Source organism: Nematolebias whitei, chromosome 14 (genome assembly GCF_014905685.2).
Source record: "Nematolebias whitei isolate Nwh7 chromosome 14, NemWhi1, whole genome shotgun sequence".
NCBI classification, from domain to species: Eukaryota; Metazoa; Chordata; class Actinopteri; order Cyprinodontiformes; family Rivulidae; genus Nematolebias; species Nematolebias whitei.
Window position 1 is genome coordinate 37,934,665 of NC_056511.1, and position 6,014 is coordinate 37,940,678.

The window sequence follows — 6,014 nt, forward strand, 5'->3', positions numbered from 1 at the left end:
CAAAACCACTGGTAAATGGTTTACTGACCATGGTATTACTGTGCTCAATTGGCCTGCCAACTCTCCTGACCTGAACCCCATAGAGAACCTGTGGGATATTGTGAAGAGAAAGTTGAGAGACGCAAGACCCAACACTCTGGATGAGCTTAAGGCCGCTATCGAAGCATCCTGGGCCTCCATAACACCTCAGCAGTGCCACAGGCTGATTGCCTCCATGCCACGCCGCATTGAAGCAGTCATTCATGCAAAAGGATTCCCGACCAAGTATTGAGTGCATAACTGAACATGATTATTTGAAGGTTGGCGTTTTTTGTATTAAAAACATTTGTCTTTCATTGGTGGGATGAAATATGCTAATTTTTTGGGACAGGCATTTTAGGTTTTCATGAGATGTATGCCATAATCATCAGTATTAAAACAATTAAAGACCTGAAATATTTCAGTTGGTGTGCAATGAATCTGAAATATATGAAAGTTTCATTTTTATCATTACATTATGGAAAATAATGACCTTTATCACAATATGCTTATTTTTTTAGAAGGACCTGTATATATATATATATATATGTGTGTGTGTGTGTGTGTGTGTGTGTGTGTGTGTGTGTGCGCGCTTGCATTGTCTTCCATTCATTTTCTATAACCCTGACCCTTACCCTAAACCTAACCATTACTAGTACATGCCCTAACCCCTCTGCAATTCACACCTTAGTCCTAAACCTAACCCCTAACTCCCCAATGAGATTTCTCCTTACGGGAACCAACTGCTCTTTATGGGAACCTGTCTTTGGTCCCCATAAAGAGCAGCTGGTTCCCATAAGCTGGTTGTTTTGTAAAATTGGTCCCTACAAGGTAACCTGAAACAAAAATGCATGTGCGTGCGTGCATAAACTGGCCACCCCTATGTTTTGAGAAAACTGCTTTCTAGTTTTTATAATGCTTAAAAATATATCTAACTAGGTTGAGTCAGGTCCTCTGGACAGATTCTTCTTTGTTGAAACGTTTCATCTTTTATCCAAAACATTTGTCTGAGGTCCTGCAACAAACTCAGTCTTATAAGCAGGACCTTCTAATAGTGGATCAACCAGTCTGCTGGTGACAGCCAAAACTAGTTGTTCACATGCAACAAGAGACCATCAGACTAACAATTGATGGTTAGTGCTCTGATGGCTGCTTGCTATTCATAGGGGGTTGAGTGATACTAGCAATAACAGCATTATAAGAGGGGGGACAGTTACCATACCATACCATACCATACCATACCACTTTATTTATAGAGCACTTAAAACAGCAACAAGGCCAACCAAAGTGCTGTACAGACATAAAAACAGGCAACACACAAAGCAAAATACAAAATGAGGTAAATCAGAATATAGACAAAAAAACGATGCAGATAATGACGACAAACCAGTGTGGAGCATACAGGTTCACAACACATATCATCTGGTGTTGAAAGCTATTGAATAGTAGTGAGTTTTTAAACGGGACTTGAAAACCGAGAGGGAGGGGGCCTGTCTGACAAGCAGAGGTAACTCGTTCCAAACTCGGCGAAACTGTTCAGTAATTTGTAGACATACATGAGTATTTTGAACTGGATTCGAAAGTGAACCGGTAACCAGTGCAGTGAGGCCAAAACTGGTGTAATGTGCTCTCTTTTGCCTGTACTGGTTAAAAATCGGGCTGCTGCATTCTGGACCAGTTGTAGTCGTGCAATGGAGGTCTGACTGATACCAAACAGGAGCGAATTGCAGTAATCAAGCCTAGATGTAATGAATGCATGTATTACTGTCTCCAGGTTATTTTTGGACACAGAGGGCTCCACCCCTGTTTAATGATGGACGGCTTCTCTAAATTAAGATGGCTTCCTTTACTCCTCTCTCAAACCAAACTAACTATCGGTTGTTAGGCTGACGGTCCTCTTTTTGCAACAACCATCACCAGCAAACTGGTTGATCCACTATGAGAAGGTGTTGTTTATAAGACTGAGTTTGTTGCAGCTCCTCAGACTGAAGAAGTCTTTTGGATAAAAGACAAAATGCATTTAAAAAAAAAAAAAAAAAAAAAACGTCCAGAGGACCTGAGCACCAGGACACTAAAAGTATAGTTTCCTCAAATGATTGGGGTGGCCAAAGATTAATCGATGATGCCCAAGACCACCATTGGCCACCCCATGGCACCACCATAGCACCTGGTGACACATCAAATTGCTCCCTCCTCTCGCCAGGATCCATACAGTGCCTCTGGACAGTATTCACAGCTCTTCAGTTTTCCCACATTTTGTTAAGTTACAGCCTTATTCCAGATTGTATTAAATTAATTTATTTCCTCATAATTCTGCACACAATACCCCAATATGATGATGTGAAAAAAGATTGAGATTTTGGCAAATTTATTGAATATAAAAACCTAAGAAATCGCATTATGTAAGTATTCACAGCCTTTGCTTAACACTTCTTTGATCGACCTTTGGCAGCAATTACAGCCTCGTCTTTTTGAATATGATGCTTCAAGCTTAGCATACCCATCTTTAGACAGTTTGTCCAGTTGGATGGAAGACGTCTGTTCACAGCCATTTTCAGATATCTTCAGAGACGTTCAATCAGATTCATGTCTGGACCCTGACTTGGCCCCTCCAGGACATTCACAGAGTGGTCCTGAAGCCACTCCTTTCAGATCTTAGCCATGTTTTATTTATATAGGTTAGTCTCATTGAGCCTCTGGGACTCATTTACAAGAGAGACCTGTTTTTAACAAAGAATTATGACAACAGTAGACAATCATGAAAGAAAGCTTATAACCTGAGAAGAATAAATGAAATAAAATGGTATTAAGAAAACTAAACAAAAATAACTAGATTGTAAAGCAATATAAAATACTAAAAACAGGAACATGTCTGCATTGGTTTTTGCCAGGAACTTAGCAGATGTTTGAAGCCACTTAGAGAGGTCAAGGTCAATAGCTTCAGATCTTCTTGCAAGATGTTCCAGATACAGGAGCGGAGTAGGAGAAGGCCCTTTTGCCTAGTTCAGTCCTCACTGAGGGAACACTGCAGGTAATAATGTCCTGAGAGCGGACGCTGTAGCTGTAGCTGTGCTACACTGCTTTGGGTCATTGTCCTGCTGAAAAATGAACCGTCGCCCCAGTCTGAGGTCAAGAGCACTCTGGAGCAGGTTTTCATCCAGGATGTCTCTGTACATTGCTGCATTCATCTTTCCCTCTATGTTGCTGAAAAACATCCTCATAGCATGATGCTGCCACCACCATGCTTCACTGTAGGGATGGTATTGGCCTGGTGATGAGCTGGTTTCCTCCAAACATGATGCCTAACATTCACAATAAAGAGTTCAATCTTTGTCTCATCAGACCAGAGAATTTTGTTTTTCATTGTCTTAGAGTCCTTCAGATGCCTTTTGACAAACTCCAGACGGGCTGCCATTTTATTAAGGAGTGGCTTTCATCTGGCCACTCTACCATAAAGCCCTGATTGATGGATTGCTGCAGAGATGGTTGTCCTTCTAGAACGTTCTCCTCTCTCCACAGAGGAACACTAGAGCTCTGACTGAGTAATCATTGGGTTCTTGGTCACCACCCTGACTAAGACCCTTCTCCCCCGAACGCTCAGTTTAGACAGCCGGCCAACTCTAGTAAGAGTCCTGGTGGTTCCAAACTTCTTCCATTTATGAATGATGGAGTCCACTGTGCTCACTGGGACTTTCAAAGCAGTAGAATATTTTTGTGTCCTTCCCCAGATTTGTGCCTCAACACAATCCTGTCTCAGAGGCCTACAGACAATTCCTTTGACTTCATGCTTAGTGTTTGGGCTCTGACATGCACTGTCCACTGTGGGACCTTCTATAGACAGGTGTGTGCCTTTCCAAATCAAATCCAATCAACTGAATTTACCATAGGTGAACTCCATTTAAGTTCAAGGATGATCAGTGGAAACATATGGAGCTTCATGGTAAAAGCTGTGAATACGTACATAAATATGGTTTCTTAGTTTTCTGCATTTTAAACATTTTCAAAAATCTCAAAAAATCTTTTTTTCACATTGTCATGATGGGATGTGTAGAATTTTAAGGAAATAGATTAATTTAATACAAATTGTAATAAGGCTGTAACAAAACAAAATGTGGAAAGTGTGAAGCGCTGTGAATACGCCACTATCTGTGTTCTTCCTATGCAGTTTGTTAAGAATTTGCCTTTTGTTTTTTATGGTTATGTTCGTTATTTCGGTTTTTTACTTCCTGTTTAGCTGAAATTGGTTCCCCCAGCTGTCTTTTTATTGTCTTCCTTTTGTCCTTTATCCAGTCAATATCATACCTCCTGTTTTTGTTCAATCGTTATTTTGGCCACTTTTATCCAGAATGCTTTAAACCCTGTTACTGTTTCTGAATTCTCTCCTTCGCAATGTCTCCTGTTAAGAAATCCTTTATTAGTGTTTCCTTTCATTTCAACTTGAGAGTATTTTCAATTTGATCTTTAAACCCCCAGACCATCTTTTTCTTCTTCTTTGATGCTTTTCCCTCTTCAGGGGTCGCCACAATGAGTCATCCTCCTCCATCTCTGTCCTCTGCATCCTCTGTCCTCACTCCAACTACCTCCATGTCCTCTCTAACTGCATCCATATATCTCCTTTTTTATATCTCCTTTTTGACCTTCCTCTTTGTCTTTTTCCAGGCAGCTGCATTTCCAGCATCCTTCTGCCAGTATACCCACTGTCTCTCCTCTGAAAATGTCCAAAACATCTCCGTCTGGCCTCTTTATCTCCCAGTTGTTCCACCTGTGCTGTACCTCTGATGATCTCATTCCTAAACTTATCCATCCTTGTCACTCTCAAGGAGAACCTCAACATCTTCATTTCTGCCACTTTCTCATGTCTTTTTGTCAATACTACTGTATCCAGACCATACAAAGTAACTGGTCTCACTGGTCTTGTAAACTTTTCCTTTGACCTTTGCTGACACACTTTTGTCACAAATCACTCCTGAATATTTTCTCCATCCACTCCATCCTGCTTGGACTCTCATCTTCGCCTCTTTACCACATTCCCCATTTTCCTGGACAGTGGATTCCAAGTGCTTGAAGTCCTGCACCTTTGTGACCTCTGCTCCTTGTAGCCTCACTGTTCCACCTCCTCCCTCTCATTCACACACATGTACTCTGTCTTCCTACGGCTGACTTTCATTCCTCCTCTTTCAAGTGCATACCTCCTACTCTTCAAGTTCTCTTCTACCTGTTCCCTGTTCTCACCACAGATCACAATGTCATCTGCAAACATCATAGTCCATGGGGATTCTTGCCTGACCTCATCTGTTAGTTGATCCATCACCAGATCAAACAAGAAGGGGCTCAGAGCAGATCCTTGATGCACCCCCACCTCCACCTTGAAGCTATCTGTCACTCCTACAGCACATCTCACCACTGTCCTGCTGTCCTCATACATGTCCTGTACCAGTCTAACACACTTCTCTGCCACTCCAGATTTCCTCATACAACACCACACCTCCTCCCTCAGCACTCTGTCATATGCTTTTTCTAAATCCACAAAGACACAATGAAGTTCTTTCTGACTCTCTCTGTTCTCCATCAACATCCACAAAGCAAAGATGGCATCTGTGGTGCTCTTTCTTGGCATGAAACCATACTGCTGCTCACAAATAGTCACCTCTTGTCTAGCTCTATCTTCTACAACTCTCTCCCAGATCTTCATGTGACTCATCAACTTAATTCCACTGCAGTTGCTACAAATCTGTACATCACCCTCTTTCTTAAAAATGGGCACCAGCACACTTCTTCTCCATTCCTCAGACATTTTCTCACCCTCAAATATGCCATTGAATATTTTAGTCATTATTGTATGTGAGTTAAATTTCACTTCTATACTTTGTATAAAATGCTGACAAGTCGTGTGTGTTGAAAGATGGTTTTGTTGAATCTTTGACTACACTTATACACTTATAATAAGCACTTATACTACTTATACACCTTGGTCAGCAGCTTATACAGGTTTAAAA